General features: G+C 41.5%; 2 pseudogenes; both read left to right on the top strand.

Moving 5' to 3' along the window:
- The first annotated feature begins 15,727 nt into the window (after positions 1 to 15,727).
- On the top strand, positions 15,728 to 16,936 carry LOC114025052 (annotated as a pseudogene).
- Positions 16,937 to 23,752: 6,816 nt separating this feature from the next.
- On the top strand, positions 23,753 to 24,523 carry LOC114025100 (annotated as a pseudogene).
- The last annotated feature ends 1,471 nt before the right edge of the window (positions 24,524 to 25,994 follow it).

Raw genomic sequence — 25,994 nt, 5'->3', positions numbered from 1 at the left:
TGGAAATGCTTGTCTTCTCAATGGGGGAGGGGGAGAAGAGGGAGGTAGAGAAAGAGTTTGGTACTCAAAGTTTTAAAAATGAATGTCAAAAATTGTTCTTACATGTAACTTGGGAAAAGTGAAAAACTAAATAAAAGCTTAAAAAAATAAACACCTTAGCTAGATTACTGTCCATGTTCTGTTCCCTAATCATACTTATTCCATAAGACTGTTTTTCTCTCCCCATACTTTCTTCATTGATAATCTCATCATCTCATATAGGTTCGTTTTTTATTTCTATATGTATGACTCCCAAGTGTATATATCTAGCCCTTATTTCTCTAACTCCCTAAGACTAAAAGGTAAATACTTTAGTGGAGGCTTATGAGCTATATTTTTAGTATATCTCAGCCCAGAGAGAATCTTGAACAGGAGACAGTTTTTCTGAGGACTTCATACGTGAAAGGGGGACAGAGAGGGTGCTACAGGGACTACATGCTGCATCCCCTAGTAGAATATAACCTTCTTGAGGACAGGGACTATTTGCTTTTTTTTCTAATCTTTGTATATCCAGTCACTAATGCTGGGTTTTGCACACTAGTAGGTGCATAATAAATGCTTGTTGAATGAATTAAACATTTAAAGCAGAGGAAACTAGACCATGACATCTTCAGTAGACAGCTATGACAGGAGAGAGGCATGGTGGCTGAACTGAATTGTTGGGGAGCCATGGTGGCAGCCAGGAAAATAGGGGCTAGCTCTGGGAGAAACATGAAGTTATGAAGAGACAAGGGCTCTATATAGATATAGAGGGAGTATAAAAGGAAAGAGATAAGAGAAGAGAAATTAGAAGATGTCTGGCAGTCAAAGTGCATCAGAAGCTACTAAGACCATCAGATTTCTGGGCAAAGCTTGCAATGGGCATGAGCCTTCCCAGATTTATCATTGAAATAGAATGATTTCATGGTCTTGATATGGATGGGACTCCTTTTTCTATCTTCAAGGCCAATCCCAGGTCAGAATTTGCCCATCTTCACCCTCAATCCTTAGTCACCACAGTGATAAGTGACACTGCCTCACTGAGTCACTGAACCCCATCATCTCATAAATATTGGATGCTGATTCTGATGTTCCCTGCCATGACTGAGCAGGCCTGAGCATGGACTCATCTTTCTTACACTTCCCATTTTCTCAGTTAACAGGGAGTTGGCCATGCTATTGTCATCCTGCCCTAGGAGCTGACCAGAGAAACACAGGTATGTTGCATCCAGTTCTCCCCATCTCCCTCTATCTCTAGTCTATACCTTGTTTCACACACATAGCAAAATATTGATTCTCCAATGCTCCAGATCCCAATCTCTTGGTTTTCCAGGTCTCCAAGTGTTCTCTCTGTCTGACTCTCTGTCTCTATCTGTCTCCGTCTCTCTGTCTGTCTGTCTCTGGTTCTGGCTCTTTCTCTGTCTCTGTCTCTGTGCCTGACTCTATTTTTCTGTCTCTCTGTATCTCTCTTTTTCTTTCCCCTAGTCAACTATCCCAAATGCCTTCTTTCTACACTGATGATTTCTCTAATCTCCTACACCAGACATACTGATAGGCTCCATCTTCTGGAGACAGATGGTGCTACACTTTCCTCTATTCCCCATTGGCTAGAACAGTGCCCTTCCAAGGCAGGAAAGGATGGTTTCCCCAAACAGCTTCCTCAAAGCTTCTTCTTCACTCTGCAACTTTCTTCCCCACTCCAAGAAGCTCAGGATCCACCAGCCCTTCCTTTCAACTGAAAGAGAACTATTCTGTTCTTTCCCTCCCGACTGGGCTTAGAGGCTCCATGGATGGGACCCATGACTCCAAGGGATAAGGCCTAGGGGACAGTTTAAGGAAGATGGGGTGGGGCATGCGTAAGTGGAATAGGGTGAGATCAAAGGACATGGGTATACACTGACATAGCTATCAGCAAAGACTGATGATGTTCATCCTACTGAGAGGGGCTGTATTAAACAGTCCTTGCTTTTCCCTACATCACACCTTTCTGTGTCTCACTTAGGACCTCAAGCAAAGATTTATAATTAAAAGGGCACTTGTGATTGAGGCAGGTCTGGGCATAGACTTTTCTCAGACTTTTCTTTTCTGAAACCTAATTACAGGCTCTTAGCCAGAAGAGACCCCGGCAATTAGCTATAAACTTTTAAGAGACAATGAAAGCTCAGAATTCTGTCACCAGCACATCCCTTATTAGATCATGTTGCACACTTCAGTCATAATAACTGTGACCTGGCTCCCACCCCAGTGGAGGAAGCTTGCAATGGACATAAGAAAAGTGAGGGAAGGACAACTTTGTTCTGCATGCTGCTGATGTGGAAGAGCATGTGACTCCTGAATGGTAGAAAAAGTACTGAGTGCTATGTTGGATAACTATGTAAGAGGCTTATTTCATTTGGCTACAGAAACTTTGGAGAGATTATTTGCAGAGACATATGGACAGAGGATATCAAGGAGGTAGGGAAGAAAAACTTTTGGAAAGACAGGAATGCACAGGAAACTGTTTTCACATTTTGCTTGAACTTACTGGAAATTCCAGAGACTTCTGAAAATGGTTTTTCTCTAGGTGAGATTGCTCTCTCTCTCTGTCTCTGTCTCTCTCTCTCTCTGTCTCTCTTTCTCCTTTTCATTGCCTGTAATGCCATTGGGGTGACTCTCCCCTCCCAATATGTGTAGTCTATGTAATGACAGATTCACAACAAAAGCTGCTTTCCTGATTAATTTTGTTTAACATAATTTTTTAACCAATTACATGTTAAAACAATTTAAAAACATTTTTAAAAAAGGTTAGAGTTCCAAATTCTATTTTTCCCTCTCTCCCTCTCTCCCTCCCTGTCCCCAGATAGTAGGCAATCTGATATGGTTTATACATGTGCAATGATATAATACATTTCCATATTAGTAATTTTGTATAAGAAGAGTCAAATGAAAAAAAGAAAGAAGCGAAAATAGCATGCTTCAGATTGTATTCAGATAGTTTCAATTCTCTCTATAGAGGAAGATAGTATGCTTCATCATTAGTCCTTTGGGATTGTCTTGGATCATTGTATTGCTGAGAAGAGCTAAATCGTTCACAATTTTTCATCATACAATATTGCTGTTACTGTATACAATGTTATCCTTACTTTGCTCATGTCACATTGTATCAGTTCATTTAAGTCTTCCCAGAATTTTCTGAAATCAGCCTGCTTGTCATTCCTTAACAGCACAATAATATTCCATCACAATCAAATACAACAGGTTGTTTAGCCATTCCTCAATTGGTGGGTATCCTTTTGATTTCCCATTCTTAGCCACCACAAAAAGAGCTGCTATAAATATTTTTTGTACAAATAGGTCTCTTTCCTCCTTTCTTGATGTCTTTGGGATATAGATCTAGCAACTGTATTGCTGGATCAAAGTGTATGCACAGTTTTACAGCCTTTGGGCATAGTTCCAAGATGCTCTCCAGAATAGTTGGTTCCTGATTACATTTAAAGGGAAAGAATAGTCCTAAGCTTACATCCTTCAGCTTGGCTCCTTCCACCAAAATGCTGGTTGCACAAAAGATTATAATAAATAGCAAATAGTGAACAGGCTCAATTATTTTGTTTTTGTTTTTTTAATTAATAAATTTATTTATTTTTAATTTTCAACATTTACTTCCACAAGATTTTGAGTTCCAATTTTTGACCCCATCTCACCCCTCCCCCACCCCAAGATGGCATCCATTCTGAATACCCCTTCCCCTAGTCTGCCTTTCCTTCTATTTCTTCCCCCCTTCCCCTTCTATTTTCCTGTAGGGCAGATGAGATTTCTGTACCCCTTTTCCTGTATTTCTTATTTCCCAGTTTCATGTGAAAACTTTTTTTAAACATGTGTTTTTAAAACTTTGGGTTCCAAATTTTCTCCCTTCCTCCCTCCCCACCCACCCTCATTGAAAAGGCAAGCAATGAAATATAGGCTAAATATGTGCTGTTATGCAAAACAGTTTCATAGTAGACATGCTGTGGAAAACTAACTCTATTTCCCTTAATCCTATCTTGCCCCCCCCATTTATTCTATTCTTTTTTTTGTTCCTGTCCCTCCTCAGAAGTATTTGCTTCTGATTACCCCCTTTCTCAATCTGCCCTCGTCTCTATCATTCCCCTACTCTCTTGTGCCCTTCACCCCTATTTTCCTGTAGGGTAAGACAGATTTCCATACCCAATTGAGTGTGTATGTTATTCCCTCCTTAAGTCAAATCCCATGAGAATAAGATTCACTCATTCCCTCTCACCTTCCTCCTTTTCCCATCCACTGTAAGAGCCTTTCTTTTCTGTTTTTTTTGTGAGATAATTTACCCCATTCTACCTTTCCTTTTCTCCTTCTCCTAGTATAATCGTCTCTCACCCCTTAATTTGATTCTCCAGATATGACCCCTTCATCTTCAACTCACCCTGTGCCCTCTATCTATCTATCTACCTATCTATCTATCTATCTATCTATCTATCTATCTATCTATCTATCTATACATACATACATACATATAATTTTTTCCCTCCAACTACCCCAATACTGACAAAGGTCTCATGAATTGACAATATCATCTTTCCATGCAGGAATGTAAATAGTTCAACCTTAATAAGTCTCTTATGATTTCTCTTTCCCATTTACCTCTTCATGTTCCACTTGAGTCTTGTATTGGAAAGTCAAATTTTCTATTCAGCTCTGGTCTTTTCATCAAGAATGCTTGAAAATCCTCTATTTCACTGAATGACCATTTTCCCCCTGAAGAATTATACTCAGTTTTGCTGGGTAGGTGATTCTTGGTTGTAATCCTACCTCCTTTGCCCTCAGGAATATTATATTCCATGCCCTGTGGTCCCTTAATGTAGAAACTGCTAAATCTTGTCTTATCCTGATTGTCCTTCCACAATACTTGAATTGTTTCTTTCTGGCTGCTTGTAATATTTTCTCCTTGACCTGGGACCTCTGGAATTTGGCTACAATATTCCTAGGAGTTTTCCTTTGGGGATCTCTTTCAGGAGGAGATTGGTGGATTCTTTCAATTTCTATTTTGCCCTCTGGTTCTAAAATATCAGGGCAGTTTTCCTTGATCATTTCTTGAAAGATGATGTCTAGGCTCTTTTTTTGATCATGGCTTTCAGATAGTCCAATAATTTTTAAATTCTCTCTCTTGGATCTATTTTCCAGGTCAGTTGTTTTTCCAATGAGATATTTCACATTGTTTTCTAATTTTTCATTCTTTTGGATTTGTTTTACAGTGTCTTGATTTCTCATCAAGTCACTAGCTTCCAATTGCTCTATTCTAATTTTTAAGGAAGTATTTTCTTCAGTAATCTTTTGGACTTCCTTTTCCATTTGTCCAATTTTGCTCTTTAGGGCATTCTTCTCTTCATTGGCTTTTTGGACCTCTTTTGTCTTTTGGGTTAGGCTATTTTTTGGGTCTCCTTTAGCAAGCTGTTAACTTGCTTTTCATGATTTTCTTGCATCATTCTCATTTGTCTCCTCAATTTTTCCTCTACTTCTCTTACTTGCTTCTCAAAATCCCTTTTGAGCTCTTCCAAGGCCTGGGACTGATTCATATTTTTCTTGGAAGTTTTAGATGTAGGAGCTTTGACTTTGTTTTCTTCTTCTGGTTGTATGTTTTGATCTTCTTTGTCACCAAAGTAAGATAATATAGCTTGACTCTTTTTGAGCTCCTTGCTCATGATCCCAACCAATTACTTGAGTTTTAAACTCTTTGTTAAGGTAAGAATCTGCTTCCAATGTGGAGAACGTACTGTCCCAAGCTTTGGGGGTTTGTACAGCTGTTTTCAGAGTTACTTCTAGGGACCTGAAAATTTTCAGTCCTTCCAAGGTGCTATGATAAGGGGCAAGGTGTTTCCTCTCCACTGCCACATCAAGTTCTACCATGCCAGCACTCCTCCTTGCCCCAGGACCGCCCCTCCGAACTGTAACACAGATCCAAGCACAGGCAAAGCAAGAGATTCCTGCCTCAGCACTGGCAGAGAGATCCTTGCAATCCCCCTCTGATCAGCCACTGGATTTCCCTTCAGTCTGTGGGCCAGAAGCTCAGGAGGCAGCCACTGCCCTCAGGGCAGCTGAGACCTAGCTTCTCTCACTGCAGTCACAGACTTTTCCCACTGACCTTCTAAATTGTCTTTGGTGTTCGTGGGTTGAGAAGTCTGGAAACCACCACAGCTCCCCGTGATTCAGTCCTCTGAGATCTGCTCCAGGGTCACTGTGGCCTGTGTGCCCACACCGAACTGTGCTCCTCTCCCAGCCTGAGGCAATATACCTTTCCAATCAGCCATCCCAGTTGTCCTGGGCTAGAAATTTGTTTTACTCTTTTTTTTTTTGTGGGTTCTGCTGCTTTAGGATTTCTTTAGCGCCATTTTTTATAGGTATTTGGAGGGGTTTGAGAGAGACCTCAAGCAAATCACTGCTTTCCCTCTGCCATCTTGGCCAAATAAACTCACTTATCCAAGCAAAATAGCAAACAGAAATCAGAGAAGTTTTCAGATTAGCAAATGACATAAAACACATAAGAGTAAATGAGTTTTTCATCTGAGAGTGAGTTAGGTTTTCAGCTTGAACAAGGAATGAGTAAACAGTCTCACTAAGAAGGGGTCTGTTCTTAGCAATCTCTAGAATTTCAAGCAAGTCCAAAGACAAGATAGGGCTGACCTTCCATACATACATGCCATTCCAAAGTTTTGCTTCATTAACTCCCTGGAGTTTTCTCTGTCCCTGCCTCTCTCTGAATAATACCTCTAAAACCTCTGCAGCCTATTGAGATAAGTCCATGAGCCAAGAGGGCACCTTTGTACTTAGCATTCTTTGTGTCAACCAAGAGCTATGAGAGGAATAAATGAGGTAATCTAAAGCACTTTGGAAACTTTAAATCTGTAAATGCTGTTATTATGATGTCTCCTCATCACATAAAGTCACTCCAGCTGATAAAGTGAATTTTTTTTATCTCATGTATAGAACTTTCCAATTTCCACTTTTCTCAATTAAGTTAAATCTCATTCCATAGAATTCTCCCATCATTCTGACTTTTTAACAACTTTTTGGAGCTGGGCTCTGTCACTCGGTATGTTAGCTATGTCTCCAAGTTTCAAATCATCTGAAAATTCACTTTTCATGCCTTCTATGTCTTCATCCAAGGCACTGATAAAAATGTTAAATGGTACAGGACCAAGGACAGATCCCTGCACATTCTACTAGGAAACTTTCTCCAATCTGCCTTTCACCCCTTAAGGACTAATCTATGGGCCCCAACCATTCAACTACTTCCAGATCCAACTAACAATAATATCATATAATCCCTATCTGTCCATATTCTCCCCAAGGGTAGCATTGGAGACTTTGTCAGATTCTTTATTAGAATCCAGGTGTAACAAATCTACAACATTCACTTGATCCATCAGTTCAGTAATGGTGTCAAAAAAGGAAGGTTCATCTGGCATGACCTGTTTTTGATGAGGCCTTGATGGCTTTTTTTCAACCATTCTTCCTTTTTAAAATGCTCATGTGCCATATCTTTTATAATGTGTTTTAATTTTTTTTTCTGGGAGTCAAAAAGAAAATTCATTGAATTGTAGATCACAGAGTTTTCCATCTTCCCTTTTTAAAAATATTGGAACACTTGTCCTTCTCCAGTTTTATGGGACCCACTACAGATGTGAAGACTTGCCGATCTTCACTAACACCTCAATTTCAGCACCCTAACATTCAGCACCCTAATAGCCCAGGCAAGACATGACCTCTGGGGCCTCTTTCTTCTCTGAGATTCTATGATTTCTGTGACTTTTTTTTTCCTTAACAGGAAAACATTTAAGTATTAGAACAGACCCTAAAAAGGAACCTTAGCCTGGGAACTAATGATGCAATTCATTCCTAATGCTAACTGGCTCTCTTGGCTATGGGGTTGCCCAACCCTAGGACAGACAAGAGAGTTTGAAAATTCTTTGCTTGGGAGATATGGGGGAGTAGTTCCCATTAAATGAGGGCCATCCTAACAGCTATATCTCTCTGGGTGACTTAGCTTCATCTTGTGTTCAGGATGGTGTGCATGTTGCTCCCCAGGAGTCTCTAGAAAGAAGTTCTGGTTGTGACTCTTGGTGCTGAATTCCCAGGTAGCTACAGGCAGACATAACCCAGGTAAGTACAAAACAGCAGCACCCCAGAAAGCCCAAGTGGGAGCACAAGAGGTGCATCTTTTCTCTAGGTCCAGAGCAAGGGAAGGACTTTGGGCAGGATGATCCTCAGATGGATGGGCAGTAGGTAAAACTGGTTTTCAGGCTCCCCTCCCAACTAATTCTTCCTTTGGTTCTTTGCTTTCTTTCATCCTTTTCCTCAGGGTACAGAGATTTGAATGAAGCCCCCTCCAAGAGCTGAGGGCTCCAGGCAGTTTGTCAATAAGCAGTTATTGAGCAGTTACTGTCTGCCAGGCACTGTACAGATGCTAAGGATAGAAAGAAAGGCAGAAGACAGTTCCTGTTCTCAAGGAACCACAGTCTAACGGGGGAGACAACACTCAAACAACTCTGTACAATCAAGATATATACAGGATAAATCAGTTGTCATTGTTGTTGTCGATGTTGTTTGTCCTTCATTGTCAAGGAGGACCATGACATTGGGGAGGTGATGACATGCAAGTGAATTGGATTTAAGTGAGGAAGAACTGTACAAAGTCAACAGCTTCACTTTCTCCTCTGGAGCCACCTGGGTCTCAGTTTGGTTGAGGCAATGCCCAATCAGTGATTAAGGCTAGGGAAGGGAAGGGAATGAAAAGGAAGGGAAGGGAAAGGTAAAGGGAAGGGAAGGGAAAGAAGGAAGGAAAGAAGGAAGGAAGGAAGGAAGGAATAAAGAAAGAGTTATGTTGCTCAACTGGCCAATTCCATTTGGGTCCCCAGTGGGGCAACTTCTACTATTACTCCCAGATTAGCATCAGGACATATAGATCAGGACAAGTGAAGATAGTCACTTGATAAATTGGACATAATCAAGAGAGGAAGGCACTAACATTAAGGGGGATCAGGGAAGACTTCCTATACAAGATGATATTTGAGCTGATACTTGAAGTAAGCCAGAGAAGTGAGGAGGCAGAAATGAGGAAGAAGAATATTCTAAGCATGAGGGGCAGCCAGATCTGGGGATACCCAGAGAGGGGAGATAGAGAAATTTATGGGAGGAATAACAAGAAGATCAGTGTCACTGCATAGCAGAGTACTATGACCACAGGGGGCCTGAAAACAGAAAGTGTAAGAAGGCTGGAAAAGTAGGAGGGGGTCAAGATGTGAAGAGCCTTGAAGGCTAAGCAGAGGATTTTATTTTTGATTGTGGCAGTGATAGGGAGATGTTAGAGTTTATTAATTGGGGATGACATGGTTAGAGCTTCCAAGGTCTCCTACCAGTGACTAAACTTCTCTGTCCTGCTAAACGTCTTCACAGAGCCTGCCTAAGCTGCTGGAAACATTTCAATTTAGCTGTGATTTGTGGAGGAATGGGTTGATTTTCCTGGATTAAATTCCCAGATATGATTTCAAGGTCATAAGGGAAGCTAGAGTACTTTAGACCAACCCTGGTTTTCATCAATAACATCATAGTGGGGTAGGGGAAGGTCTCCCTATCCATTCCCTGGATGCAGGTTAGAGTCAAATTAGAGGCAGATACTGGACTGGAGAAACTAAGGGGATTGACCCAGGCTGGTTTTTCTCCTATCTTCATGATCCCTTGTTAATGAGCTGAAAAAAGAGGTGTAAGCCCAGTGTTTTTCAATCCCCACCCCGGTAAATCTGAGAGGGCTTACATTCTCTATACCCTTTCCTCCCCATCTCCCATCCATGTCACCTCTGGTCTCCATACTGCAGCTGCTCTCCCTCAAGCCAAAGTCTGGATCAAGGCACTTCTGCCATGGCAAAACAGGGATGTGAGATCCTTTGTTCTGGGCAGGGAGGGAGCCCTTAGGGATGGGAGAAAATCCTCTTCCAGTACTGTAAGTATTGTAGGAGAACAAATAAAAGCCTCTTTGACACTCTCTGCATTTTTTTCCCTGCAGCCTGGCCTGGCACCTGACATGGCCAGTCACAGTTTCTTTGGGATCCTATCCTGATCTAGAGTGATCCTCCAGGAATCTGACTCACTCTTGGGTTTTGTCACCTGCATTGCCTCTGGGGGAAGAGTATGCCATGTTTAACACCCATTCTCCAGGGCTGGGCAAGAGAAAGGGGACCTTCAAGAGAGAGACAGTCTGTGAGGGCCTGAGCAAAGGACACCCAAGGGCAGTGGGATCTTCCAGTCCTATCAGAGTGATGGCTGCTTAACTCAGCTGACAACTCAAGGAACACCCTGGTATCAGCCACCAGTGTACAGAGTAGGTGATGCCCCCTTGTGGACAATCACCCAAATTACACAATGTCTAAGAAGCTTTCCAGTTATAAGTTAGTCAAACTTTTATTAAGCACTTACTATGTGCCAGTCACTGTGTTAACTGTGGGGGAAACAAAGAAAGGTAAAAGTCCCTGAGGATGACAACATGAAAACAATGATGTACAAACAAGATATATTTAGGATTTTTTGGAAATAACCAACAGAAGGGTGATTGGGAAAGGCTTTCTATAGAAGATGGGATTTTAGTTGGGACTTGAAGGAAGCTAGGCAAGCCCTGAGTCAGGCTTGAGGAGGAAGAACATTCCAGACATGGGGGATAGCCAGTGGAAATGACCAGAGTTGGGAGATAGGGTATCTAGTAATAGAGACAACAGGGAAGTAAGTATCACTGAATCACAGAGTACATGGGTTGGGGAGGAGGGAATCAGGGGTAAGGAGATTGAGAAAGAGGGTCCAACATGTGAAGGACTTTGAAGACCAAACAGAATTTTTAAATTTAATGCTGGAGGTGACAAGAAGCCATTGGAGTTTATTGAGCAAGTGGGCGACATGGTCAGATCTGTGCTTTAGGAAGATCCATTTGAAAGCTGAATAAAAGAAAGACTAGAATGGGGAGAGACTGGAGGCAGACAAGCTATTGCAACAGTGTGGGTAGAAGGTGATGAGTACCTACATCAAGGCCATGGCAAGATCAGAGGAGAAAAGGGGACCTATCCAAGATGCTATGAAGATAAATTGCCAAGTTCTGGAAACAGATTCAATATGGAGAATGAGAGTGAGGATAACATTGAGATTGTGAGCCTAGGTGACTGGGAGCATTGTGTAATAGGGAGAGAATCCATGTCTGTAGAATGACCACAGAAAAGGGCAAGCCCATGGAGGAACTAAGGGATTGTTAATAGACTTCACTTTGAGCTGAGGTTTCATGTGGGTAAAAGAGGAAAAGAAGGCTAGAAAAAGAAATGGGGGCAGAGGTGGAGAAGGCCTTGATTTCTAAGCTAAACAAGTTGTTCTTTATCTAAATGGTGAAGGAGAGTCATGGGGTGAACTGGGGGCTTTGAAGAGAAGAAGATTTTAAACCATGGAGAGCAGTTAGGAGGCAAATGCAGATGCTAGAGCTTGACCAATCATGCTTGGCCTCTTGGACTTCTCAGAGAGCTATGTTGTGGATTGTTATCCTGGTAGGAAGGACTGAGCTGAGTAGGGAAGTCAAAGGTATGGGGATGGACTCAGGAGTTATCAGCACAGCTAGCTCAAAGTGTCAGAGAAGCAAAGAGGAGCCAGAGGCTTCAGATGTGTCCAAGATGTAGTAGTAAGTTGTCAGGAATTTGGCAACATCAAGATCTAAAAGTGGGAAATGTTAGAACACATTTCCTACTTTCCCATTTTTAGATCATAATATTAACAAATGGTTGAGAAACCAGGAGGCCAAAGATGTTTGAGGTTATTCCAAGAGGTTCAGGTCTAGTCTAACTCCCTTGTATTGGTGACCACATTGGTGTCATTCTGAGCCCCAATATCTGAGGCTAAGTTGTCCCTCTTCCCCCTAATCCCTTATTCTTCTGAAGGAGCTTTCACCTGTGAGTGATTCCCTCAAACCTGTCCCCTTATCTGCACAGAATCCCAGCATTTGTACCTTAGAGATTATCTAGGCCAACTCTCTTATTTTACCAATGAGGAAACTGAGGCAAACAGAGTTAAGTGACTTGCCCAGGGTCACACAGCTAGAACATGTCTGAGGCTATATTTGAACTGAAGTCTTCCATATTCCAAGGCCAGGGCTCTATCCACTGGGCCACCTAGCAGACCCTGAGTATTATTTCAGAAAAGGTCCTGTCATGATTTACTTCATTCCCTTCTCTGAAACAACTTCCTCCACAACTTCCTTGCCAACCTCTTTCTAGAGATGTACCTACCCTTTCCTCATAGGTTCTCCCACTGCCCAGAAAAATCTAAATCCAAGAACTGATAAAATCTACTTTTCCATTGTTCATGGATAAGCTACGTTCTGTGGGAGCACTCACCACCTTCAACCCAAAATGTCCCTCCCTGGCCACCACTGGCCTTTAATATTCCTTCCCCCATTAGAATGCATACTCCTTTATAGTGAAGACTCTCTTTACTTTTGTATTTGTATTCCCAATGCATAGCACATAGAAAGAGATTATTATTTTTTTCATTCATTCCTTCACGAGTATTGTTATAAACGTAGATAACTGAGTAAGTAAGATAACTTTGGATACAGATGAATATTTAGAGAGATTTGTCTGTAAAAAGAAATAGAGAAATTGGATATAATCTAGTGAGGCCAAGAAAATCAAGTGAAGGACAGTTCCATATATTGAATACTTGTCTATATTTCATCACTCATACTCAAATCACTCAGTGATTCAGAAGTTCCTTCCAAGGCACAGATCTCAACCCATCCATGCCTGCCCATTCTATATGACCCTGGTCCAACTCTCCAGAAAATTTCCATATGGAATCCATCCAATTTTATAACAGTTATCCTTACTCTCCTCCTGTCATCCTTATTTCTTGTCATGTATTCAGGCCCTCTTGTCTTCCTATTATAGATTTCCTTCATGGTATCTTTGACTCTTTCCCCCTCTTTGGAATGTTTATATATTTCAATATACTTATACCAACAATATGCCTTGACAGTGCCTTGTGTGTGATAGTCATGCTTAATTCTTCAGAGGCAGATGTAACACATAACTTATTGCCATATTACAATACCAAGAGAATATTAGTATTATAAAGTTTTGCCTTTTCTTTCATGAAAAGCTTGGGGTCAGTAAAGGAGGTGTAGGATTTTCTGGGTGAAATCCAAACCATTCTCCTCCTTCTGATCAACTCTGTGCCCAGGTCATCACTTATCTGTATGTCCATCTCATCACTTATCTGTATGTCCATCTCAGATAGACATAATGATGGACAAGTTCTGTAGAATGTCCATACAAGTGGATGCTGAAATCTATGTGATAGACATTCTTCAATCAATTGGTCTTTCTAGTGTGGTTGGATAGGCCAAAATTCTTTGAGTGCTTCCAGATCTCTTCCAGAAGGCTCTTCAATATTATACTTCTTCTTGGAATCTGTGCAGTGTCATCCAGAAGGATAAATGTCTGGGGAACCTCACTGTCCATCAAAAATTCTTCTTTAACCTGGACTTTGCACTGGATCTCCTTCACAATGGCCAATATCTTTGGCAAATATGCAGTTCAAGAATTTCTTTAGCAAGGATAATGTAACAACCTAGCACTTGGACCCTAACAACACAATCCTGGATGTGCTTAACATGGAGGTGAAAATGACTGCAAAGAAAACAAAGGCAGGAAAAGCAGCTGGTTAGTCAAGCATTTACAGAAGAGATTTGTGCTAGAAATGACACGATTATGGGTATATTGAGGGACCAGTGTTCAAGAGATCTGAAAGAGAGAAAGATCCTGAAAATTCTTGGCCCTTACCGATACCAAAAAGAAAAATGACTGAGAGAATGTCAGTAACTACTGCCTCATATGCCCATTCTTTCACCTATTTAAAAAATTTCTTTTTGAGAGGCATCTATATATATGAACTGAGAGAATCTTTGATGAGTGTATTAGTAGGAAACAAGGAAGATTTCACAAGAGGTGGTCAACATTGGACCATATGTTTACCATTTAAAATTAACTAAAAGGTTTTGCTTGTTAATTACAAGAAAGTCTTTGATTCCATGATCATTCAAAATTCCCTGAAAAATAGAAAAGCGGCAATAACCTCATTCAATGCTCCTTTGACCATAAGTACTCAGTGAGGCAGAAAAAGGTTAATATTCACATTAATAATTTACACTTCTATGAAAAATAGACCAGCCTTAAAATCCATACAAGTAAGTCTGAAAGGGATGAGAAATGTCCACTGTTCAGATCATGACATTCTAATTAAAGCATCACTGTGCATATTTGGAGGAGGCTTTGCAGATAGATAATGAAATGGACCCGGAATTGAAAAGGAAGAATGGAGTCCATTGGATTGTATTTGGGAAATGTCTGAGTGCCACTAACTCTTCCAACTGGCTCCCTGTTCAGACACTTTTTTTTTTTTAGTACAAATGTTTTCTCTGCTTCAGAATCTTGGAAGAACACAGGCCCTGGGGCATCAAGGTTGCAACCGTCCAAAAGGGAAATGCACTAGTGAGGTGAGTGAAGGGGTCAAGAGGAGGGAAGAGAGAGGAGAAGAAAGGGGAGAATGAATGGGGAGAAAGAGGGTAGTAATATAGGAAAGGGGGGAGATGTGCTGGAGAGGGAAGGGGGGGAACTCTCTTATACCAGCATGGATTTTGTTTCTTTGAGTCCTTTTTCCTCAGTCAAATTCAGATGGTTTTACCTTCTCCAATTCTATTGGGGATAAATTGAATTGGGAACAAGCCAAAAAATCCTTCACCAATAAATATCTCACATTTATACAGTCCTAAAATGGCTAATAGGCAGCTAGGCAGTGCAGTGTGAAGAGTGCCAGGACTGGAGGCAGGAAGACTCATCTTCCTCACTTCAAATCTGGCCTCAGAAACTTCCTAGCTCTGAGAACCTGGGCAAGTCACATAACCTCATTTGTGTAAGTTCCTTATCTGTAAAATGAGTTGGAGAAGGAAATGGCAAACCACTCTTTGCCAAGAAAACCCTAAATGGGATAACAAAGAGTTGGACATGACTGAAAAATGACTGAAAAACAACAAAATGGTTAATACAAATTAAACCCCCCAAGTCCTGAGTGCCTAGGTATTATGAATCTTTTGAAATCTTAAATAAAACTTCTTTCTTTCTTTATCCCTGAAACTAAGCTCAGCAGAAGCCTCCCATGCTCTGTTCTCTCCTGTCTCCTCCACATTCTCTCCCTCCCTTCCCCCTCCCACCCTTCTCTGATAACACAAACTCTTACAACTGAGGCCTCATCACTAAAATTGTCTTTCTCCAGGGACCCAGACATATTTCTACTTTTCCTAGGGCCTCTAGACTCTAGGTCAGGGTGCTTAAGTTTCTAGTGGACCTAGATGTTCCCCTACAGGTCTCCTGATTTAAAATTTTCTTCAGTAGATTGAAAGCATTTTTTAATAATTGAACAGGAAATCTTTCTTAAAATAGTTTATCTACACCTACGATCTGCTTTTGGAAATAATCCATTACAAAGTATCCATTTCTAATGAGAAATCTTGTCTGATAATTTCTTCCCATATCACTGAATCCTGATGAGTTGGGGCCTTGATAATTCAGCACCATGGACTTCTGGGTCTCCTTCCTACTAGTTCAGATTGCTAGTATTAGGGGGAGCTTAAATGCCTACCAAGATGCCCATTTCTGGCCCTGAGGAGGAGAGAAGACCTGAGCCTGGTTAAAGATCAGGTGACAGAGGTGGGAACTAGATTAGGAAGACCTGCTCTGACTCCTTCACTCAAGATCTTTCTTCTCTCTTCCAGTTAAGCCTGAGGTGATTGTGTATCCATCAAAGATGCTTTCCTGCCCTCTCACCCCGAGACGCCACAACCTGCTTGTCTATCTGTCAGTGGTTTCTATCCTGGAGACATTGAGGTCAGGTGGTTCCTGAATGAGCAGGAGGAGACAACTGGGGTTGTGTCCACAGGCCTCATCAGCAATGGAGACTGGACCGACCAGATCCTGATGATGCTGGAAATGACCTCCAAGCATGGATATGTCTACACCTACCAAGTGGAGCACTCCAGCCTTCAGAGACCTGTCATCTTGCACTGGAGTGAGATAGTGTTCCCTCACCCTCCAGTTCTAACATTGCTTAGGACATGGAGTTAGCTCTGAGATTCCCTCAGTGTGTGTCCTGTGCCCTCTTTGCTTCTGGCCTGGGCTAACACAAACCCCATGTGGTGCTATCCACCCTCCCCCTTTACCCCAGCCCAACTCCCTAATGGCAGTGCTGAACTAAGACCTATGGAGACCTAGAACCTGGTCAGCCTCCCCACTGGCCCCCACCCTGGGAGCTAGCCTCCCTGTCAGACTCTGTGATCAGCTTATAGACCCCTTCCCCTGGGGTAGGGCAGCTGGGCTTTGAGACGGATTGGTGTCAGTGTCCCCTGATGAGCTTTCACTTCCTGAGTCCTGAAAGGCCCTTTGCACATCCATTCCTTCCTTTCTTAGACAGCTCAGACCCATGTGCTCCCCACATGGGGTTGGCTAGTGGAGGGAAAATTTTGATCCTTGGTGTCTCTCCTCTGCAGAAGCACAGTCTGAATCTGCCAGGAATAAGATGCTGAGTGGAGTCAGGGGCCTTGTGCTGGGGCTGATCTTCTTTGGGGTTGGCCTCACTGTCAACATGAGAAGACAAAAAGGTGAGACAGTCTGGGGAAAGTCCTGAGGCCCTCTCTGCTCCATGATCTTCTCTAAGGGAGAGAAGATATTTGATTGTGGCAGAAATCTTGCTCTAGGTCAGGGGTGAAGTGATGGTCTGGCTCTGGTTTCAGCTCTTTCTTCCAGGGAGCTTACAGAAGGTGATGAAGTGGCCAGATCCCAGGGCTCAAGGATCTTAAGGAATCCCACATTCACTAGTAGAGAGACCCTTGAGAGGGGTCTCAGGTTCCATCCTTTAGCCCCACCCCTTGCCATTCTTCCCCTCACCCCCATCCACTCATTTGAGAATTGTATCAGAATTGAATCAGAATTGTAATATCTTACAGATAGCAGGGAGAGCTGGCTTCTGTATAAAACTTTATTAACTAACTTAAACTCATGCAAGATTTTACTTTAAAAAATTACCATCTCTTTATATGCAGGCTACTTAAAAGAGGCTAATACAAAATGAGTGAAATCAGTATTTATTTTAAGCTCCATGGAGTATATGGGTGCTAAGAGAAGACTAGTACCCCTTATGCGAGGACTTGCCAAGCCTGTTTCAGGGTGCTTTCCATTTCTGGTGTCCAACTGGTCACCCAACACTCACCTGTAGCTACAAGGACCTGTAACAAGTGCAGCAGTCACACCCCAGTAAACCATTTTAGTAGACTGGCTAAACTAAGTTGAGGGTAACCAATGGACCTAAAACACATTAAGATGGATTAGATGAATGTCTTCCTCAAGCATGTGAATACTTCCTCTGGTAGAATAGGTGGATAAGAATAATTTGTTCTAATAACCATGAGAGTGACTAAAACAGGTGCTATGGAGTGCTCGGAGCTTAAATAGACATCTAAGAGGCCAAAGTCATCTACTTCATCCTGAGCCACCACCAGTAATCTCGACTTTTGTCTTGCCACTGGACTCTGATCACTCTGGGAAGAGAGAGTGAGACAAAATTCAGGCCACTTAATTCCAGTTTATGCGCAAGTCAAAAGACATCACCCATATCATTTTACCATTTTTTCCTTCTTCCAAGTCTGCATTTATTTATCTAGGTCAAACACAAACATCAGGATTGGGCTGATGAAAAGGATGGGAAATTCAGAAGCTGTTAAGTGAAACATGAGAACTCCATAGGATTTACCAGAAGGATAGTTCATTAATCTCTAAGAAGGCAGCATTTAATTCCATCCAAAACAAAGCACAAGTAAAGCTTAGAGAGATGCAAGATTCGTGACTTATTAAGAAGGCAAATGAAATTCAGTTTTATGTTGATAGTAACAATCCGAAACATTTTATGATGCCCCAAAGACTATTCGTGGTCCAAAGAACTATGGCACTTTCCTACTACATTGTGCGGATGAAGCCATATTGATTAACTATAAGGACGTGATCCTAGAGAGGTGGGCTGAAAACTTTCATAGTATTCTCAACAGACTTATCCATCAATACTGAAGCCATTGACTATATACTTCAGGTTGCAGTCAATCCCTCTCTACCTAAACTTCCTAAACTGGTTTTGAATGCCATTAGGCTCCTCTCATGTGGCAAAGCAGCTGGTGCTGATTCTATTCCCACTAAAGTTTACAAGGCAGGGGGTTCAGTGCTCATACAAAAGCTGACTGAGATCCTCTGGGTTATATGGCAATAGTAGATTATCCCCTAGAAGCTCAAGGATGCCTCCATTATCCATCTCTGTAAAGGAAAAGGAAATAGGTTGTCTTGTGACAATCATAAGGGTTCTCTCTCTTAGTCTTGTATGGCAAGATTCTTGACAGGGTTTTCCATAATATGCCGATCCTTCACCTGGAAAATAGTCATCTACTCTAGAGCCAGCGTGGCTTCAGAAAGGGCTGAGGAATGGTTGGCATGCTGTTTACTGCCCAACAACTCCAGAAGAAATGCCAGGAGTAGAACAGAGGTCTGTACACAATCTTCGTTGATCTGACCAAAGCCTTTGATACTGTCAGCCATGAGGGCTTGTGGAAGATTATGACAAAATTTGGTTGCCTGGAGAAGTTTATCTGTATTTTACACCAGTTCCACAATGGCATGCTTGCACAGGTTCTGCATAGTGGGTGATGTTCTTGAGCATTTCCAGTCACCAATAGAGTGAAGCAAGGTTGTGTGCTTGCCCCCATGTTTTTTAGTATAATGTTTTCAGTGATGTTGTTAGATGTCTTCAACCAAGACAAAAATGGTCTCAAGGTCAGCTACCACAGCTTTCCATGATTAATTCTTAAGGATTTTGCTTTGTTGGAGTTCACCTTTTTTTTTTCTCTATGTAAGTCTTGAATGGAGAAACTATTCAAAATATAAGTTATGGAGATACAGGTTTTCACATGTATAACTGAATGAGGGATAGACTGCCATTTATAAAAAAAACACAGAGATGTTGTCTCCACATGTAAAACTTATTTAACTTGAATAGGCTACAGGTTAAGACTAAAGTGGAGGGAGAATTGATGTGCAACTTTCTGTTCATAGATGATTGTGCACTCAATGTAGCTTCCCAGGCTGAGATGCAACACAGTATGGATCAGTTCTCTACTGTTTGTGCTAATTGTGGCCTCACAATCAAAATCAAGAAAATAGAACTTCTCCACCAGCCAGCACCACACTATGCATTCATGGAACCATCAGTTACAGCAAATAGAGAAACTTTTAACTCTGTGGATAAGTTCACTTACCTTGGTAGTGTACTTTTCAGGAATGTACACATAGATAATGAGGTTGAGGGCATGCAGTGCCAGAGGTAACTCAGTGTTTGAGTGGCCCTGAAGGAATGTGTGAGTATCAGGCTGCCTACCAACAGAAGGTTTCCAGAGCTTCTGAGCTGATCTCATTGTCGTATGCCTGTGAAATTTGGACAGTATACCAGTGACATGCCAGGAAACTGAATCACTTCCATTTGAATTGTTTTAGGAAGATCCTAAAGATCACCTAGTAAAATAAGGTACTAGACACTGAGGTCCTTTCAAACTCTACTGCAGAGATATATGACCCTGATGGGCTGGCTATGTAGTTCAAATGCCAAACGCGCATTTGCCTAAAAGACTATTTTACAGAGAACTCACACAAAGCAAGCACTGAAGTTCAGAAGAAGCAATACAGAGATACTCAACATCTATCTGAAGAACTCTGGAGTTCATTGCCAGAATTCGGAAACACTAGCACAGGCTGACTGGATCTCATACTTTAGAGTAAAAAATTTTTTTTCAAGAATAATTGAACCAGAACCTTAGGGACCCCAAAGAAGAATGATCACAACCATGCCTTTTCAGCTTCCTTTCATATATTGTTTTCTCCCAGGTGACTGAAGCTCCTGGAGGGCAGGGATTGTCTTGTGTCATTCTTTGTATCCCTAACACTTAGCACAGTGCCTGGCACATAAGTGCTTAATAGATATTTATTGACTCCACTGAGTCATACACTTTATGGCTGGGATGGTACCATCCTCTATTTCACTGGCCTCCTTATTATGGTCCTGAAGGCCTATACTGTCACCTAGTCTTTATGGTAAGCTCGGTGCTAAAATCTCCAAAGGGAGAAGCATTGAAACTCAGTTCCATTCTTGTGATGAGGCATTGAGAGCTCAAGAGAGCTCAGAGGGAGCCACACAGGGAGACAAGCTGGGAATTCTAGCTCCTAAACACTGACCTTTACAGGAAACCTTCTTCAGTGCTCTCCCTCAATTTCTTCTGCCCCTTCAAACATAGGCAGGCTGGCACAGTCTCCAGACTCTATAACTAGGCCCCATTCAGGCTGCTTATGTATCAGAACCTCCCCTAGAAGGATACATTAGTTACTGCCATTCTAGACATGAGTCAGTGTCCAAGTGGGTTGGGTCAATCAGGGTAGAAGAGAATTTTTAACATAGTAAATCCACAGTAACTCCAGGCAGGCCTGTAAGTGTCCCTCCCAAACTGCATCTACATCATAATGACACAGAAATCCACAAAGATGAGACTGTAGAGAGAAGTAGACAAGAATGAGCAGGTTGGGCAATCTCTAGTCAAGGGCCCAAGTCCAAATGTGTTAGGGATTCTCTGTCACTGTCTTTCACAGCTCCTCACCTTACTCTCCCATGTGGCAGGGTCTTCCCCCCTTCCTCTAACCCAGGGGTGGGGAACCTGTGGCCTCAAGGTCACATGTGATCTTCTAGGTCCTTGGGTACAGTCTTTTGACTAAGTCCAAGTTTTACAGAACAAATCTTTTTATTAAGGGAATTTGTTCTGTGAAGTTTGGATTCAGTCAAAGGGTAGCACTTGAGGACCTACAGGGTCACATGTGACCTTGAGATCCAAGATTGCCCAACCCTGCGCTAACCAATCTGAGCCACCATTTTCCTTCAGTTTGGGGGGACAGGGGAGTGATTTGGTCTGTTTCTTGATCCTTGGTGTGGAAAATGTGGTTGGGGGCGTTGCTTCCACATATCACTCTTCAGGGTGTGAAGGCCTACATGACAGCACACTCCAGAGCATTGGAGTCAGTTTAAACTGGGAAGGAATGTGAGAAATAGCTAGTTATCCAAAAAATCAGTCTAAGTGTTAGGTGGAAGTCAAACAAAGGAAACCATAAATTAGAATAAGAAAACACTATTGGTGGATGAATCGATTAACTGGCAGAAAAATTGGTTCTGAGGTTAGGTAGAGATGAACATCAAAAGGGGTGTTCCCAAATAAAAGCAAAAGCAGATGAGGGCCTGGGTCCCAGAATTGTGGAAAGTGGGAGATTAGAGGTGGAGACTCACATGGGGGTAATTAGATGCTTCAGATAGGCTATAACTTCTATAGTACCCAGCTAAAAGGGAAACAGGAGAGGGAAATTCACATCGGGAATAGGGAATAAAAAGGTGTGTATCTGTTGGACACTTGTGCTCCCACTTGTGGGATGCCTAGCCTTTCCCAGCCATAAATAAGGTTTCTTTCTGGTTCAAACAATGACTTTGTAAAATTCATGGTAAAGCTAACAATGGGAAGAGTCTCTGCAGACTCAGGTAGAGTCTCTGAATGAACACTCTAAGGATTAGAGCTTTCTATGATTAATTCTTAAGGATTTTGCTTTGTTGGAGTTCACCCTTTTTTCTCTAGGCAAGTCACAAATGGAGAAACAATCCAAAATATAAATTATAGAGATACAGGTTTTCACACATATAACTGAATGAGGGATAGGCTGCCATTTATAAGGAAAACACAGAGATGTTGTCTCTGCATGTAAAACTTATAGGTGTGTCAGTTTCCTTTAAGGGTGTTCCACTGGTTTCCTGGACAAAAGGGTTAGCTCACAGAACAGTGTTGGGCTGAGGGAGCCCTGCAGGCATAAGCCTCCCTTTACTATAAAGCATGTTGAGGTTGTTCAGTCATTTCAGTCACGTCCCACTCTTCATGACCCCTCTTCTTTTTTGGGGGGGAGGGGGGTTTCTTGTCAAAGATACTGGAGTGGTTTGTCATTTCTTTTTCCAGGTCGTAAATAGCTACTAAGTGTCTGAGGTCAGATCTGAAGTCATGAAGACAAGTCTTCTTGACTCCAGGCCTGGCACTCTATCCACTGTGCCTAAGGGTATCTATAGGTATGGATACAAATGTCATTTTATTTTCTTTGCTTATAGGCTCTCCTGTTTGTGGAAAAGTACACCGGTCTACGCGATGAATGATTTCTATATGTTACTCTATCATATTTGGGTCTCCAAATTAGCCAAAGTCTACTCTTCTTCCCCTCATACATCAGTTTTGTAAAGTAGGGTTGTTTTATCCTATTACATAGATCCAAACCTCTCTCCAAATCTCTACTCACACTAGCATTAATGACAACAGAAAAAGATTTAACAGCTACCAAATTTCCTTATCTATGAAGGATGGGGGAAATGAAATTACAGCAATGAAGAGACAGTGAAACAAGTGAGGTTGATGCAGTGCATTGCCATGAGAAGAAGATTCCAGATCCTGCTCCTGGCTGTCAAGGCCTAATCAGAATTTCCTCCTGGGTTCAGCCCTCTTTTAAAATGACAAGACATTATCCACAATTTTAATGAGGATACAGGCTTTGAGCTAATCTTTCTTTAATAGGCAAATGAGGAGGAAAGCAAGGTTACCTAGAGCAACAGTCTTGCCAAAAGGTCTGTCAGTTCTTGACTAGTGATGGGATAAAAAAACACTCCCACCTTTCAACTCATACTGTAGGTATCCGGAGCTTATTGGATTGAGAACTGAAGGGCAGGTTAACCACCATTCAGAGATCAGATGGCTTACTTGATTCTGCCCATGTTTTCTCCCATGTAGTTGATGGTTGAAATGGTTGATAGTTTTAGTGACCAGCTTCTTTTACAGGATTTCTCTAAAATAAAGTTCCAGAACTGCAGGTTACCTGAGTGTCACCAACTGGTGAACTCTGCTTGACCTTCTCTCTTTGATAGCAGTCCGCAGAAGTGCAGAGCTGACAAAGCTAAGGCTACATTAAAATCCAGATGTGATTACTCCATGTTGAGTACATACTTTCTTTTATGTGGTTTGGAGTCTCTTTGATACTTTGTATTCCTCCAACTCCCACGCACAGGGCTGAGCAGAGAAGTTACTTAATAAACATTTCTACTTTGGATGACTGTGACATCGAAGCGCTGCCTCCTCATTCCACTAATGGCTGCCTCTAGGCTTGACTGAGTCGCTCGGACTATCTAAGCAGTCACAGCTTATTATTACTATTATTATTATTACTATTATTATTATTATTATTATTATTATTATTATTATTATTATTATTATTCTGCTGAGGCTGACATCCCGCTTCTGGGTTTCCCTTTTTCAAGAATTGACTGTTAGACCCTGGACAGCTCCCTGACTCAGGCTCAGTCCCTGGCAATAGGAGTTACACACAGGATACTATACCCAAAGGGTTGTACTGCTGCAAGGATCAACAAATTGAAGGTTGGCCACAGCGGCTGCCTGAATCCACTGAATCCCCTGTCCATCCGTCTGCCGCTGCCACTCACTCCAGGCAGAGAACATTCAGTCATGGATAAAAATGAACTGGTGCAGAAGGTCAAATTGGCTGAGCAGGCTGAGAGATATGATGACATGGCAGCCTGCATGAAGTCTGTAACTGAGCAAGGAGTTGAACTATCCAATGAGGAGAGGAATCTTCTCTCTGTTGCTTAAAAAATGTCATAAGGGCCCAAAGGTCATCTTCGAGGGTTGTTTCAAGTATTGAGCAAAAGACGGAAGGTGCTCAGAAAAAAACAGCAGAGGGCCAAGAATACAGAGAGAAAATGAGAGTGAACTAAGAGATATCTGCAATGATGTACTGTCTCTATTGGAAAAGTTCTTGATTCCTAATACTTTATAAGCAGAAAGCAAAGTTTTCTATTTGAAAATGAAAGGAGACTACTACCGTTGTTTGGCTGAGGTTGCTGCTGGTGATGACAAGAAAGGAATAGTGGATCAATCACAACAAGCAGATCAAGAAGCTTTTGAAATTGGCAAAAAAGGAGATGCAACCAACACATCTTATAAGATTAGGTCTGGCCTTGAACTTCTCTGTATTCTGTTATGAAATCCTGAACTCTCCAGAGAAAGCCTGCTCCCTTGCAAAGACAGCTTTTGATGAAGCCATTGCTGAACTTGATATATTAAGCGAAGAATCATACAAAGACAGCACACTAATAATACAGTTACTGGGAGTCAACTTAACATTGTGGACGTTGAACACCCAAGGAGATGATGCTGAAGCAGGAGAAGGAGGGGAGAATTAACCAGCCTTCCGATTTTTGTCTGCCTCATTCTAAAATTTACTCAGTAGACCATTTGTCATCCATGCTGTTCCACAAATAGGTTTTGTTTATGATTTATGACAGGTTTATATTACTTCTATTTGGATTTCTATATTCCCCATGTGGTTTTTATGTTTGATATTAGGGGAGTAGGGCCAGTTAACATTTGGGGAGTTATCTGTTTTCATCTGAGGTGGCCAATATGGGGATATGGAATTTGTATACACTTTTAACATGTTTAGTATAGTACTTTTGGTACACTGTGATTTCACAAGGCCAGTGTTAAAACAGCTTCCATGTCTAAGCAAAGAAAACTGTCTACATATTGGTCTGTCATGGTAAGGGGATAAAGGGATAACTGGTGCCAGCCAGAGATGTAGTTATTGTGGGTACTTTAGAATTGGAGCATTCATGGTTGTGGTAGAAACAGATGTCCCATAGATATTACATGTCATTCCATGTGTGTCTGTGGAAGACACAGTCTCAATATATACACCTTTATGATTGCAATTGCAAAAGTGTTCTTTAACACAAAGGTTTAACCCATTCAATTTACTCTGGAGAAGGGCAGAAATTGTTCACATTCCATTATTTGTAAAATTACCTGCTGTTTACTTTCATTATTTTTCCTACACTCATTTTATTTGTATTTAAATGGTTTAGGCAACCTAAGAAAAAATGTGCAAGTACATATTGCTTGATATTCATAAAGTCACTGTATATCAAGCACAGCAGTAAAACAAAAAAACTCACGTATTTAACTTTTTTAGGTGTTTTGCCTTTGTGATTTTTTTGATACTTGCCTAACATGCATGTGCTGTAAAAATAGTTAACAGGGAAATAACCTGAGATAATGACTAGCATTGTTTAATGTCTTATGAAATTTTCATGAATAATCCAAGCATAATGGTTAAGATTATGTGTATTAAGTTGATGTAAGTGGAATAAAAATTTTATGAATGGACTTTTCAGAAAAAAAGAAACTGAAGTGTTTCCTAGATACATCATGGATGAGAGATCCAAGCCAGATTATTGACCTGATCAGAGAGGAGGAGGCCAGGCTGGGGCCAGGACAGGCTGTAGGGGAGATGTTTAGGATAGCATCAAAGGGCCTTTGATCTGATCACTACCTACCTGCAAACCTAACTCTGGTTGGAGAGGTTTCTGTCATAGCCCAGAAGGCTCTCTTTTGAAGATGGAGGATTTTTGACAATGTGGCCCCAACATACCTTTCCAGTTTCTTTGTATAAATTATTCCACTCACTGAATTTTATAGTATCACAAAATTAGTCTTTTCACTGTCCCTCTACCACATTCCATCATTTGTCTTTATTTTTTTTTGCACTGGCTGTTTCCCATGCCCAGAATGCACCCCCTCCTCATCTCTACCTTTTAGATCCCTGCTTTCCTTCAGGACAAAGATCCAGCACCACTTTCTGCATGAAGCTTTTCATGACTGAGAAGTGGAGATTTACAGATATTGAACC

Source organism: Vombatus ursinus, unplaced genomic scaffold (assembly GCF_900497805.2).
Source record: "Vombatus ursinus unplaced genomic scaffold, bare-nosed wombat genome assembly UNPS02014826.1, whole genome shotgun sequence".
In the NCBI taxonomy this organism is placed as follows: domain Eukaryota; kingdom Metazoa; phylum Chordata; class Mammalia; order Diprotodontia; family Vombatidae; genus Vombatus; species Vombatus ursinus.
Note: the sequence above shows the minus strand (reverse complement) of the source record. Positions and strands in the feature narration are given on the sequence as shown.